This window comes from Dipteris shenzhenensis, chromosome 31, assembly GCF_047967505.1.
Source record: "Dipteris shenzhenensis isolate YYH24624 ecotype China chromosome 31, Dip_SZ_1.0, whole genome shotgun sequence".
NCBI classification, from domain to species: Eukaryota; Viridiplantae; Streptophyta; class Polypodiopsida; order Gleicheniales; family Dipteridaceae; genus Dipteris; species Dipteris shenzhenensis.
Genome location: NC_141626.1, coordinates 49,800,626 through 49,816,914, shown reverse-complemented (window position 1 = coordinate 49,816,914; position 16,289 = coordinate 49,800,626). Strand labels below are relative to the sequence as shown.

The 16,289-nt window shown below is 37.6% G+C and overlaps 1 long non-coding RNA gene across 1 annotated transcript in view; it reads right to left on the bottom strand.

The window, feature by feature from the left end:
- The window catches only part of LOC147881580 (uncharacterized), a 31,791-nt gene extending 18,329 nt beyond the window's left edge, over positions 1–13,462 (bottom strand). Inside the window, exons 1-3 of the long non-coding RNA XR_015544011.1 lie at positions 13,425–13,462; positions 13,196–13,327; positions 12,956–12,983 (exon numbers count right to left, since the gene is read on the bottom strand). This is a non-coding gene — a long non-coding RNA (uncharacterized LOC147881580). The remainder of the gene's footprint in view (positions 1–12,955; positions 12,984–13,195; positions 13,328–13,424) is intronic.
- Between the last annotated feature and the right edge of the window lie 2,827 nt (positions 13,463–16,289).

Below are 16,289 nucleotides of genomic sequence, written 5' to 3'. Positions count from 1 at the left end.
AACGGTGTTTTATGCTTAATCCACAATGCAAGGCATATCTGATGGGCACAATACTTTGCACACAGATTCAACTAGGTAGAATTGACTTACATGCAAAGTGGAATTCCCCGCATAAGTACTTGATCGAATAACACACCTAGCAGCATGTTTTTTTATGGATGTGCATGACACTAAGGCAAAAATGGTATTTAATGCTCGATCGACCATGCAAACCATATCCGATGGGCACAATACTTTTCCTATGCCTTAGCCTAGGTGGTATTGAAATGTTCTCAAAGAGGCACACCCATCCGATAAGTACTTGGCCAGATAACATACCTAAGGGCATGTTTTTTTGCAGATGTGCATATCCCTACGAGAAAAACATTGTATAATGCATAATTGACCATGTAGAGCATATTTGATGGTGACAATACTTTGAATGAATCTCAACCTAGTTGAAAGGGACTTGCGTGCAAAGTGTATCCCCCATCCGATAATTACTTGTTTGATTAACACACTTAGGACAGTGGTTTTTCATGGTTGTGCATGACACTAAGCCAAAAATGGAGTTTTATGCTTGATCGACAATGCAAAGCATATACGATGGGCACAATACTTTGCACACACCTTCACCTAGGTGGAATGAATTTACATGCAAATTGGCATGCCCATCCCATAAGTGCTTGATCGGATAACATACCTAGTAGCGTGTTTTTTTACGGATAACATACTATTCAAAATTTTTGGACTTTCTCTCTTGCTTTGGACTTTTTTTTGGAGCATATCCTCTCCACTCAACTTCACTTAGTGAGCTAAAAATTTGGGTTTTTTTGAGCACTTAATGGGTCACTTATATACAAATATGGCCTTATTAAGCTAGTAAAAAGTCAAGTGGTAACCTCTAATTTAAAAAAAAATGGCTCACTGAAGCTATAATTCCCAAACTCATGCATGGTGCCCCCATCCAATAACTATAATAATAATAATAGTAGTCTCCTAACTCAAGTTCAATTTTAAGACTATGAAGTGAAAATATGACACCATATGAAAAGAGTTTGTTGAATTCAACATATAAGTGGTGTATAGATACACCATTTTTTTGAGAAAAAAGAGTTTGTTGAATTCAATACATAAGTGGTGTATAGATACACCTTTTTTTAAAAACAAACCATACAATAAATTATCTTATTGGTGGTGTATAGATACACCATTTGTATGGAAAAAAGCATACAAAACATTATCTTATGCATCTGAATCTCGTTCAGAGTCATCAGATTCATGTAATGTATTTGAGCTTGATGGGTCAAGTCTTGCCAAATGATGTTTAATCTGGACACGACTTGGATCAGGGATTGTGATACATTTTTCAACATTGTATCCATGCTTCTTTTTAAAACTTCGTGTCCTCGATTTCTAGCAATGAATAATGCTACTGACTTCCACCTCTGTTAATCCCTCATTATTTGGAACCCATTCACATTTCTTTTGCAAGCATCCCTCATAGAGTTGTTTTATTGTATATCTTCTCGGGAGATTTTTTAATGGCTTTGGTTCATACCATAAAGCTGTAAATGTTATAGGAGTTCCCTTGTCATCCCTTTCTATCTTAGTAACCTTTGCAACCCAAATTGGGCCACCTTGGTCATCCAACTCTGAACCCGGATCAGATGCCCAAACTGCAACAAATAGACCCTCTTCAACCTCATTACATGGTATAAACTCTGGTAAGGGTTTGTCTCCCTTCCTGCCATAATATTTTCGAGGCAAAAGGCATTCCTCTGCTTCCTCCATATCTACTAACATATTTATATCCAAAGGAAAACTTGGTGACCTAGCTTGTTCCGACCAAAAGGATTCAGAGTATTCAATGCTCATTAAGTTTTCTTGTCTTTCTAAAGATTGGATAAGTGCTTCAGTTGATTTAATTGTCTCCAAATTCTTAGTCGATTGCTCAAGATATTTCTGCATCATACTTTGAAGATGATTAATGAAGGCTTTCAAGCCTTTCATTTCATCGATGTCAAGTGATTTGTTTTTTGCAAGAACAAATCTAGTTTCCTCCAATGGAATTATTCGTTGTAATAAAGCATATGACTCACTTCATAAATGATCTCCATCTACTGAGTAGTGCTTCCATTGCATCACTGGAATATTGTTATGCATGTGAAACCAAAAGTAGTGTGGATTTGTGTGTCCTATTAGGGCATCATATCCTATTTGTAAATGTGGCTCTATGAATGCTCTCCAATCTACCATCCTCTCTAAGATAGCCACTTCAGATTCTTCCTTGTGAGAACCTCCAATTTTTTTCCCAATTCGAAATAGCATATCCTCCATTGTCAAAACATCCATTGCCTTCAACTCACCAGAGATAACACTGAAGATTTGATCTATGTCTTCATGTGTATGGCCGACAAGAAGAAAGCCAACTTCCACTTCTTCAAATATTTTCAAACCAACCAACATAGAGCATAAAGCAAATATATATTTATTCTTGTTCTCTCTCCAACAATTATCAGCTTGTATTCGCAATGTGTTAGGCAAACATCCGCGAGCATCTCTGACCTTTCTTATTGCTTTCATGATTGATGTAACAACCTGGTTACTATCATGGTCATGCAAACTATCAATCCATAAATCACAAAAGATTCGGTATCCATGTACTAATACTCCACACAAGTGTGTTTTTAGTCCACGTTTGCCCTCCAGTGCCAGTGGGATACGTCTATATCGTGGCAAAGTGGTTGTATTATGGTCCATGCCATCAATGGTGATGCACATGGACTTATCGACATGTGAAATAGCTTCCTCTCTCTAAGAAGCATACAACTTTCGAGCATCCTGCACATGACGTAAATGGATTGATCGCCATTTAATATATCTTCCTCGCTGCTGCTCACATTTACTATGTTCAATGGCATTTTTTAATTCATCACATGTCTTACATTTTGACATCCTTTGCTTTGATGGTGTCTTGACATGGCAAAAATCTCTACGCCAAATTTTGTACAAGGTTGATCGTGAAATCATGCTCTCATCTCTGTCTTGTAAAGTTTTATTGACAGTTTCTAGGACGACCTTCTTTGTCATTCCCAAAGGAAGATGTTGTTGGCATTCGACACATCCATCTAGCATTGTTTGTTGAAGATGAGGCTGCGGTAATGCATGGTCTTTGAGAACTTGATTTAATGTTGCGGTTGCATTTATAGTGCTTCCATGGCATTTAAGCTTGTAGGTATTTCCATGAATTGTATGAATAACTTTTTCTTTCACCTCTGCCCAGATGGTCCAGTATGTGCCATGTGATAGTCCAGTTAACCATTGATATCCTAGATTGCAAATGGATCTCCCATTAACCATGGGTTTTAATCTAGGTTTACAGTGTCCTGTGCTCAAATCTTGATTAGTGCCTTGATGAAGAAAGCATGAAAACTCTTGAAGAAGATAGTTATGTCTATTAGGCACTATCTTACTCCAAATACCAAGGCGTATGGCTGCACAATCATCTTTCCCAACTTTTCTAATGCAAAGTCTCTTGCAACAAACTCGCATAAGCATCCTTTCCATATTCTCCTCGGATAGCATCACATGTCTCTTTGGTTCTGGAATTGATGCCATGATTCTTCGCCTCTTCACACTCACATACTTTCTTTTTGTAAATAGTGTCTTGCGTTTTCTAGTTGTAAGACCATCAAACCTCGAATCCATTTCCCTTGAATCTTCATCTTTATAATCAAATGCTGTGTAGGCTTGAGAATTATTTGATACCTTATAATATCTTGAAAATGGCAATCTGGTTGACATGTTCATTGATGTCAATTTGTTGCCAATGCCTCTTGAATTTTGTGGTTGAACTATTTCTCCTTCGTAACTCAAGATTCTCCCATCTATATTCTCTAGCATGCTAGCAACAATATTCTCAGATTCTCTGCCCCTTTTGCCTTGTATTCGAGTGGTAACATCATGATCATTGCCACTAATATCATCAATTCCTATTATTGCATCACTTATCCCATTGATCTTTGCGTGTATTTTTCTTTGTGGTCCCATCTTATTATTCTCAACACATCTTCTGTCTTTTATATCAATAAGCATGTTTGAGTCACTTGCAGCACAAGACAAGTCTTCTATACCAGTGAGCCTGTTCGAGTCACTTGCAACACAGGATGAATCTTCTATACCAGTGAGCCTGTTCGAGTCACTTGCAACACATGACAAGTCTTCTATACCAGTGAGCCTATTCGAGTCACTTGCAACACAAGACAAGTCTTCTATACCAGTGAGTATATTTGAGTCACTTGCAACACAAGAAACCTTTTCTACATCAACATCTGTTACTATAATGTCCTCGATACCTGTGAGCATGACACTATGATACTCTTGATTACTACTATAGCTTCTTATCAATTTGGATCCCATTTGTGTTATAGTCTTTTTCTTCTGATAATATTCTGTTGTGTCTTCCATGACATTGAAGGAAACTGTCTTGGGCAAACTTGATTTCAAGAAAGCTAACCCCCATTTACAAGTACTATGAACTTATAGTTGAGACGTAGTATTATGGATGTCTAATTGTGAAGTACTATCCATTGCATTTTGAATGACACCTGCACTAGTCAACTTAATTATCTCCACTATACAGAGAAAACTCTGAGCATAGCCCTTAAAGTTGCCAATTGCTAAAACTTCTCCGGAGCAAGATAACATCTGTACTTTTTCCCCCTGGATATAAGTTTTCTTGATATCTTGAAAGTATGTCTTTGGAACAATTTCGTCTTGGTCCCAAAGTGTTCTGTGTGCTTGCATATCAAATATGTCACATTGTAAGATATCTCCCAATGTTTCAAAGTCTCCATGTGGATATTTTAAATGTACTTCAGGATTTACAACGTTGGTGATTATCACTACACATCTTCTCTCACCACAACATTGAAAATGACACACATTCATAGGATCAAGACTATGAATTCGTCCAAAAGCCACCACTTCATTCTTCTTATATAACACCACATCCATACCCTCTGTTAGGGTAAATACCTGTTTTATGTATAAAAGTAAATTAGCAACTCAAAATGAACATTTAATAAATAATCATTGAGCTTATTATTACTTAATAACTTCTATATCAAAACTAGCAAAGAAGGCATTAACCTAAACCCTACATCCTGAACTTTAAATAATTAATACCAAAACATCTTAACCACCGTAAATCCTAAACTTTAAACATTTAATTCCTAAACCCTAAATCCTAAACTCCTAAACCTTAAACCCTAAACTCTAAATCCTAAACCCTAAATCTTAAATCCTAAACCCTAAATCTTAAATCTTAAACCCTAAACCTTAACCCTAAAATACAACCAAAATTTAATGAATTTTTTTAATTTGTGCAATAGGTTGGATATATCCCCCAACTTGTTGCTTGAGCAACCAGTTGGATATATCAAGCAAGAGGTTGGGGGATATATCCAACTTATTGCACAAATCAATAATTTTTCTTGTTTGTGCAACAATTTGATATACAATTGCGGAATATATCCAACCTACAACTGAAAAATCTTGATTTGTGTAAGGTTGAGCAGTAGTTGGATATATCCCCCAAGCAACAGGTTCAACAGTTGGATATATCCCCCAAGCAGCAGGTTGGAGGCCTGTTGTTGGATATATCCCCCAACCTGTTGCTTGAGCAACAGGTTGGGTGGTATATCCAATTTGTTACACAAATCAAGAAAATTCTCGATTTGTGCAACAGGTTGGATATACCCCCCAACCTGGAGGCCTGTTGTTGGATATATCCCCCAAGCAACAGGTTGGAGGCCTGTTGTTGGATATATCCCCCAACCTGTTGCTCAAAAATTCTATTGTTGCTCAAAAATTCTAGATTTGTCCAACAGGTTGGATATACCCCCAACCTGTTGCACAAATTGAGAATTTTCTTGATTTGTGCAACAGATTGGATATACCCCCAACTTGTTGCTTGATTGCACAAATCAAGAAAATTCTCGATTTGTGCAACATGTTGGATATACCCCCAACCTTGGGGGTATATCCAACATGTTGCACAAATCGAGAAAATTGAGCAATAGGTTGGGGGTATATCCAACCTGTTGCACAAATTGAGAATTTTCTTGATTTGTGCAATCAAGAACAGGTTGGGGGTATATCCAATCTATTGCACAAATCAAGAAAATTCTCGATTTGTGCAACATGTTGGTTATACTCCTCAACCTATTGCTTGAGCAACAGGTTGGGGGTATATCCAACCTGTTGCACAAATCAAGAAAATTCTCGATTTGTGCAACATGTTGGATATACCCCCAAGGTTGGGGGTATATCCAACATGTTGCACAAATCGATAATTTTCTTGATTTGTGCAATCAAGAACAGGTTGGGGGTATATCCAATCTGTTGCACAAATCAAGAAAATTCTCGATTTGTGCAACATGTTGGATATACTCCTCAACCTGTTGCTTGAAGCAACAGGTTGAGGAGTATATCCAACATGTTGCACAATTCAAGCAACAGGTTGAGGAGTATATCCAACATGTTGCACAATTCAAGCAACAGGTTGAGGAGTATATCCAACATGTTGCACAAATTGAGAATTTTCTTGATTTGTGCAACATGTTGGATATACCCCCCAACCTGTTGCTTGAGCAACAGGTTGGGGGGTATATCCGACCTATTGCACAAATCTAGATTTTTCTCGATTTGTGCAACAGGTCGGATATATCCCCCAACCTGTTGCTCAAGCAACAAGTTGGGGGTATATCTTAGCATGTTGCACAAATCGAGAAAAATCATAAAATTTTGATTGTATTTTAGGGTTAGGGTTTAGGTTTAGTATTTAGGGTTAAGGATTTAGGGCTTAGGATTTAAGATTTAGTGTTTAGGGTTTAGTATTTATGATTATATTTTTAGGGTTTAGGATTTAGGGTTTAGGGTATAGGGTTAAAAATATAGGGTTTAGGGTTTAGCTTTTAGGGTTTATGATTATTGTTTTAGGGTTTAGGATTTAGGTTTTAAGGTTTAGTATATAAGATCATGAGCTTAGAGTGTAGAATCTAGGGTTTAGAATTGAAAATTAGGTTTTAGAATTTAAGTTATAGGGATTAGGATTTAAGGTTTAGGGATTATAACTATTATATAAGTTTAAGAGCTTAGATTATATAACCTAAGATTTAGGAAACTTTAGGATTTAAGATTTAGGGTGTAAGATTTAAGATATATAGACTATATAAAATATGCATTCTAGAGTATTTAGTTTAGATATATATAGACTATATGTTATATGCATTCCAAAGTGTTTTGTTTATAGGTACGATACATTGCAAAGGTTTTACTTTAAGTAAGTATAAGTCTACCTAGTCAAAGTATCCTACTGATTAGGGACAAGTACATAGGCTAAAAGCACACCGATTCATATTTTTTTACATTCATGCTGCATGGTGTATCAGAAGGTACGATCCTTTGCAAAGGCTTTACTTTAAGTAGTTACAAGCCTACCTAGTCAAAGTATCCTACTGATTAGGAACAAGTACATAGGCTAAAAGCACACCGCTGCATAGTGTATGAGAAGACATGAAAAAGTATGTGATAAGAAATATTCGAAGAAATATATATTCCATATCATGGACATTCTAAGAAATATGTATTCCATATCATGGATACCATGGATATCTGGTGCTTGCTAAAGTAAAAAAAATGATATGGATGCAATGATACTGTAGTCTTCTAGATTCTATGGTTTTAAATACCTACCTTACAAATACATTATCTAATTTTGCATTCTTCGACTAACTAACAAGTATTATACACATGGAATCATGGATATCTGATGGTTACTAAAGTTAAAAAATGATATGGATGCAATGATAGTGTAGTCTTCTAGATTCTATGGTTTTAAATACCTACCTTACAAATACATTATCTAATTTTTCATTTTTCGACTAACTAACAAGTACTATACACATGGAATAAAAGCATACATGCTAAAAGTAAGTGTGTAAATTTTAATATTTTCTTATTTTTAAAATTAATTTAATTCTTTTATTGACTACTTTTTAAAATTGAAAGATTATTAGTATATAATCTACATAATTTTAAATGTTATTAATGTATAATATTAATTATTTATATATTTATTTAAATTTATATAATAATTAATTTATATTTATATTAGTTTTTAAGTCAATAATGTATAGAAGAGCAATATATTCACTAATTCTTCATTGTTTTAAGAGTAAGTATTATATAAAGCACATATGCTAGAAGACCTCCTTTCAACTTTTTTCTTAAATTAATGTATTTATATATTTATTTATATAATATTTATATTAATTTATAGATTAATAATATATATTTTTAGCAAAATTATATTTTAACATTAGTTAATAAAAATTTATTATATTATGGGGTAAAAATATTATAAATGGATTTCTTATATTAATAAAGTGTAGTGAGAAGAGTTTTTTGAAAAGATTTATGATTAAATTTTGTTTTGAAGCTGTTGCGTACGCAATAGGTAGGACATTTGAGTGGTTTTGAGGTTGATAGAGATATTTGTAATAAAGTGTCATGAGAAGAGTTTTTTGGAGGATTTGTGATAAAGTTTTGTTTTGAAGTTGTTGCGTACGCAATAGGTAGGGAGGTTTGAGTGCTTTTGAGGTTGAGAGAGAAATGTGTAATAGATTGTTTTTTTTTTAAAAGGAGTTTTTTGGAGAGATTTATGATTAAATTTTGTTTTGAAGTTGTTGCGTACGCAATAGGTAGGGAGGTTTGAGTGGCTTTGAGGTTGAGAGAGAAATTTGTAATAGATTGTTTTTTTTGGTTGATGAGTTTTTTTGAGAGATTTATGATTAAATTTTGTTTTGAAGTTGTTGCATACGCAATAGGTAGGGTTTGAGTGTTAAATTTTGTTTTGAAGTTGTTGCATACGCAATAGGTAGGGAGGGGTTGTGAGAGTTTGATGAAAGAGGAAAATTTGTGGAAAAAAAGATTTAATGCTAAAATGGTTTTTTAAGTTGTTGCGTACACACAAGTTTTTGAGAAAAAGATCGGATTTGAAAAAAAATTCAAATTTATAAAAACTTGATTCTTAGAAGTTCTTGCGTACGCAATAGGTTAGAAATGAACTCACCTCTTGCAACATTTTGAAAATTTTTGCGAATCCTGCAACAGGTTGATGAGGGTGCATACATATTATGAGCAGAAACCCTTGAGCGGATTATCCGAGCAACACTCAATGGAGTTATACTTGAATGAATGTTTTTTTATGAAATATCTTTTTTTAAAAACCTCAATCGACAGCTCTCATATTAGCTGCATGCATGTACCAAGGTACAAAGAGCCAAAGACATATACCCTTGGTTTGAATGCTCTCAAGATGCAATTGTGTGTATTATATTTGCACATTCATTGTATTTTCTATAAGCCTCAACATGCCAACAAAATTAGGACTAGTGGCATTGTTCACTTTTAAGTAGATATGCTTATTAATACCTCCCCTCAAGCTTGTGAGATTGCCAACAATTATTTGTTTTTAGTCTTTCGAAACTCAATAGAGGGACAGATATATATTTTAACAATCAAAGATGTAAACTATGAATTCACCTAAAAATTCAATCCTAAAAATTACAACTTGCCATACATTTCCAAAACAACTATGACATGTTCATATTATTAGGTCAAAGAACATTAAAATCACATGATTCAGAAGCCATAATCTATCAATCCATAAGAAGTTAAGGTTTGCATAAGAAGGTAATGGCTATCCTGTTACAATCCAAGAGCATGTGCCTAGCGTGCCCCCCGCCAAGACCGCTAGCACCTCACGGAAGTGCACAACCTTCATGGCCACTACGGAGGCTCTGGCATGTGTGTATGGCAGGTCCCCACCCTTGCCATAAGGCACCCTTGCCTAGCCAGCCCTCCAACCTCCACAAAAGGCAAGCTTGGGGGAATTGAAGATAGGAGGGGCAACTTGGACTATTTATGTCCCTTCATCTTCCACACACCTTTGTATGTGGGATAATTCAACCCTTTCTCCTTCTTCTTATCCCCTTTGTCCATGAGAGATTTGCACCTCCAACACCCCCCTCCAATCGATCATGGAGAGAGGTGGCCGGGGATCAGACCCGGGCTCTGATACCATGTTAGAAAATAGTACGCATGTGCCTAGCGTGCCCCCCGCCAAGACCGCTAGCACCTCACGGAAGTGCACAACCTTCATGGCCACTACGGAGGCTCTGGCATGTGTGTATGGCAGGTCCCCACCCCTGCCATAAGGCACCCTTGCCTAGCCAGCCCTCCAACCTCCACAAAAGGCAAGCTTGGGGGAATTGAAGATAGGAGGGGCAACTTGGACTATTTATGTCCCTTCATCTTCCACACACCTTTGTATGTGGGATAATTCAACCCTTTCTCCTTCTTCTTATCCCCTTTGTCCATGAGAGATTTGCACCTCCAACATATCCATCCATAAGAAACCAGGTCTACATGAGATGATAATGAAAACATGAGAAATTAAGTTTTGCATCAATCCATAAAAAGCCAGGACATGCTCTCTAGACCTCATCAGCCAAGTCATCTATGTAGTCTAGATGTCCATGATGCTCTCCACCAACTCATAATCGAATGTGCTATCTCCTACCATTTGGGTAGCCACATCTTCTGCATAGCAAGGCAGAACACTAAGCTCAATTAGTCAGTATCTAACCATGCTTAAATTATACACATAGATCAAATAAATTACTCACTAATCAAGAGGTGCATCAAAGTCATAGTCTGTCTCCTCATCATCTATCATGAGGACTGCTTGATTCACACTTGAAGGCCCTGCCTCTGTGAAGTTGTCTCTAAGCATGCCTTCTAAGTATCCTGTGCAAATCTCTTTGTCATTGTCCACTGCCATGCATGGACGTCCTGAGTGAATTGCTGCTTTCATCCCAGGTGCTGTACCTACACCAAGCTCAAGCATAGAGCCTCCAATCGGACACAACAACTCCATGAACATCAACATCATGGAGCTACTCTTCTCCAACCCACCACGCCACTGTCCACCCTTTCCCTCTTTTATGCACCGTACACTTGAAGGCAAGTAATGAGTGATGAAATAATTGTCCATGCACACCTTAAGGGACTGGGAAACTTTATTTGCCCTATCAAGATAGTGATGTGCCTTCTTGCTAATCCTAGAGAACAATAGGATTTGAAAGGCAGTAATCTACATAAAACATAGATTGAAAAAGTTAATGGAGAATGCTAAAATACGAACAAACAAGAACATGACAATCATGTAAATAGCCAAATGACATACCTTGACACCAAAGCCAACATTATCCGCAACATCAATGCAATCTCCCGTCTCCACGATCCATCTACATGTACTAACTATAAGATACCAATAGCTGAATGCAATTCACATAAACAGACATTATCAACTGTGATATATTGCTCACCTACAAGAAACCTCTAGTCTCATTTGTCTTGCCAAACGCTCAATGAATGAAGTGGATACAGGTGAACACATCACCAATGTCCATCCATAATCATCCATCACAGATGAAGCAATAGCAAGTGAGCATGAGATATGCTCCTCATTTAGAATGTTCCATCCAGGGATTCCACCCTTGATTCCACTCACTATAGATCCTGTAGGAAGGTCAATCAAGCAAAATTCCACACTCCATGCAGCATTTTTTCCATTGCGTGACTTCTTCATGCCACCAAGTTCATGGTAAAAATTTCTTATGATTTGAAAAGCCCCATCGTACTTGTATTGCTTAACTTCTTTTCCAAGTGATACATAATCATACTCCCAAACTTTGTAGTTTTCTTGTGAGATACGAGTTGCAAATGATGAGAAAGTGGACAAAGGAACATAAACCATATCTGTATTACACACTTTCTTGCTAAGAAGAGACTCCTCCTTTCGTGGATCATTGTCTACAATAACAAAGAATCCTAAATTAAATTTGTAGGAAGCTTCTAATCACTTTGAAACATGAAAGAAAGAGTTATAAGAAAATAGACCTGTGTTAGAAGTGCCCGTTGGTTTAGGTCTTCCACCTCGTTTGTTATTTGGAGTCACATGACTTGCCTTTTGCTTTTCTACTATTGCTTTTTGCTCCTCTTCAAGCCTCTTCTTTTGTGCCTCATCCATGTTGCCCGACGAACCCGAGTTTGACTTGCACTCACCTTTTAAATGGCGATCATAAGTTTCCTTCTCTTCCTCGATACATGTTCCAGCCTTCATCTCAATCCACCAAGGGCAGTGCTTGCTTTCCCACTCTGTAAGCAATATATGACCATCCTTATGCTTATTCTCTCTAAAAATATGAGAGGTGTACATGCAATAAGTAACAGGTGCAAGCATAGTCCAAGCCTTGCAAATGGATGGTACCACCTGAAGACTCTTATTTGCAGCCAGATAATGGAGATACCTAAATGATTTTTAGGATAATATAAGAGAATGCAAGGTATTACAAAGATATCTTTCCATTGAAAACGAAAGCCAAAACGCACCTGTAAACCAATCGTCTGCTGGCATTTGTAAGATCAACTTGCTTGGATGGAACAACAGCAACTGTCATCAATGAAGCAAAAGGCTCAAACAAAAAAGGCCTGTGTCTCACTATAATGCCATCAAAGTATTCCAGAATAGAAGGACTGTCTGGAAGTGTAGCTGCACCCTCAATGCTTGATGATTTCATCACTTGGTCAAGCAATCGCCTAGCATCTGCCAACACATGGTCCATCCATACTTCTTTTGCAAGCCAAGGTATGAAACCATGGTCAGTCATAGGCATCCCATAACTCTCCTTTAGATTGTCATCTGCACCAAGAAGAGAAAGAATAGATAGTTGCTTTGCCTTGGAACAGGTTGCAATTGATACTTGGTAAAGCTTCTCCAAAGTGATCTTCATTGATGTATCCTCAAATGGTAAATTCCAAAGGATATTAAACCACTCCTTGCCATGGGAAGGATTGACTATTGAAAGCATCTGCCAAAGAGTAAAGTTTTAGAAGAGACTTTGATACACACAACAAACCATATATTAAGGTTTATGAGTTGTAAAATTAGAATTTGGAAACTATAAATTCAAATTTGCAAACTATAAATTCAAATATCTGAGATATAAAACGTAGAATTTTGTGGACTACAAATTCAAATTTGTGATCTATAAATACAAAATTTGGTAAATTGAAAACTTACCCGTGTAATTTTTCTTCGATATGTTGCTCCCACAGTCTTTTTAATCTCATGAATCTTGGACTCTCTCTCATCCTTTGGCATGGAAGAATGCAATTTCTTGCATTGAGCCTCAAAATCTGATTTCCATTTCCCCTTTCAACATAAACAGATAATCTCATCATAATGTTATTGGAACACAAAGCAAAGTCACAAAAAAAGAAAATATATAAACTAAAGAACTAATACTTACAGCAAATACCATCCTCCCAAGAATAGTTTGGGTGAGGGGATACCACACCCTTCGTCCACTTCCAACCTCTTTCTGTCTTGCCAACTCAATAGCTTTTTTCTCCTCCTCACTAAAATCCTGAGTAAAATATTGAGCATCACAGGATACAAGTGTGCTTGTGTGGTACAAATAATCCTTGAGATTAGTAACAACAATTGCATCTTCATTAAGCCTGCAACCATTGACTTAAATGGATCAAAATTGGTTTCATTTACAAGCACTTACCATCTCAATATAGTAAACATAAACAACAAGGCTTACAAGTTAAATCTTTGCAGAGCAGCAACAAGCTTAAGCTCATCCTTTGCTTCCGGTTCAATAATTTGAGCTTGCACTCTAATGTGTCTAGACTTGATATTTGTGTAAATCTCTTCTATGATTTCCATCCAAGATGCCGTACGATGATTTCCTTCCCACACAAAGAACATTTTGTTTGATAGAAAGCTCCATGGTGTGCCAATTATCTCTGATTCAAACTCATCATAAACTAAGCTCCAATTCTTGTCCCAACGTTCTCTTGTGACATCATCAACATCCTTGGAAGACCCATCAGGCATTTTGATAGATAGAATAAAAGATTCTTTTGTCGGAATGTATCCCTCTATTTCAAATGCTCTTTTCAAAATGGTCAAATCATTCCTAATTTGACGCACAACTGGGTTTATGAGACAACGACACAAGGGAATTCGAGGAGGTGGAATTTCTTTAGTTACTGTAAGAAGCTCTAAAATATCTGCACCTGAAGGTCTCTCAACACACTCTGGAATGATATCCTCCACATCATCTTTAACTCCTACTTTGTTGGATGGATCATCTATAGTTTTATCCTTGTTGTCCTCAGGATCCTCAATATCATTTTCAATGTCAACTTGCTCAAGCTCCTTCAGTTCATTCTTGACCTCTGACTCTTGCTTCTTCCTTTTGCCACCTTTCCTTGTGATAGGACTAGACACATCACGTTTCTTTCTCTACATGTTTGAAGAACTCAATTACAAGATTTGCAAAAATGCAAAGGTGAAATGCAACTAGAAAAAGAAAAAGAAACCAAACTTACTGGAGGCATTTGTTGCACAACTTTCAATAAGCTCACCTGCACAAGAAGAAAAACAAATAAATGACATAGTGAAACCATCTTTGAAATGATTAAATGAAAAATGACAGAGTGTAACCATCTGAAAAATGACAGAGTGAAGGCACGGGAGAAATTCTGCTGAACAGAAGAAAGCATGGAAATTCAGACTGATTCCCAAATTTCGTATTGTTGCCCTTTCTCCCGTGATGCTTATTCGAAGGCCAGAGATGCATATGTTCGCATGATGCTGGCTAGCCTGTCCCAAGTCTGGGCTCTGTTTGGCTCTGGGCTGAGCTGTTTGCGCTCTGCGCAAATGGCCCCGTCCTCCCTTCGCCAAACTATCCATATATGGCATTTGGTCCTTCCAACACTCGTTTGCGCCCAGCGCAAAGTCTTGTCAAGCCTCCAAAGGGAGAAGGGGCCATTCGGTTCTGCCAATTTGCGCTCAACGCAAATGGAGAGTCGAGCCACCACAAGGCCTTTTGGCTCTACCAGGAGACATTTGTGCCCAGCGCAAATGGGCAGTGCTTCTAGCACTCTCTCCCTCTCCAAATCAAAGTGCCGCCATCGCTCATCTTACATCAAATGGACTCCAAATCCTCTGAAAGTTCTTTATCATCCATTTGAAGAGACAGTGGAGCTGGCATAAGCCTCGCACAATAACTGGTTCAGACTCTTATCTTGCTCTTTCTCCATAAGGCTCAAGACCTGCAGTGATGTGACTCACGCAATGTCTCTGAATCTTGTGTCTCATACACAACATACCTTAGCAGGACCCTGGAGATAGAAGCCAGTAGCAATCCAATGAGCCATAAGTCAAAAATGCCAAGTCAAGAGTAATTAAGGAATTGCCTTGCTGCTAGAGGGCCGGATAGTGTCAATCGGATGAACACAGAGGGCGGCTATGCAGAGCATTCTTTGCATTCGTGAGGGGCATACAAGCCCTTCAGGTTAGGATCCTTCGCCTAAAGATTTGAAACCAATGAAGTTCCTCAATATTCAGGATTTACGCTGTGCGAAGAGCGAGATTATGAAGAGCAAACAAGACAAAATCTGCAGAACATATCAGAGATAGCACAGAATTATGCGCACATCCTAAAGCTGGAGTCTCCTTTAGTTCCCTTTAATCCTTGCGAACAAGCCCGTGAGCAATCTGTCACTTACATAGAGAAAGGGAAAACTTATGCAAATCTCTAAACAATTACAACGTAAGGTTTCTTTACTCTTGTCCATCAACAGCTCAGGAATGGAAATGAAGGCGAGAGGCCACTTGTTCTTACTATAAATAGGTAAGTGGTTCTTCGTCATAGAGTAAGAGAACTTTCTGCCGACCTCTTAATGAAAGGTGAACGATAAGTCCCTTTACTCGTCTCACAGATGGAGGGTCGTATCAATGATGAAGCTTGAAGTTCCCTAGTAATCCCTATCCATGAGCAGGAGATCAGCGAGCTCCAAAGATCTTGAGGATGAGAGAATCTTTACCCATGAGACAAGATTTTCTTCTCCAAAGGACTGAATTGGCCGCTTTCCATCGAGAAGGAGAAGGAGAAGGAGAAGGAGGGTCGAGAAGGAGAAGGAGGGTCGAGAAGGAGAAGGAGAAGTAGGCGGAGAAGGAGGGTCGAGAAGGAGGCATGGGCGTAGGCGTGGGCGAAGAAGGAGAAGTGGAGGAGTGATACTGAAGACGGAGAAGTGGATGACAGCAACCGAAGAATCCTGATGCTGAATCAGTCAAAGGCAGAGAAGGTTGAAAGGGA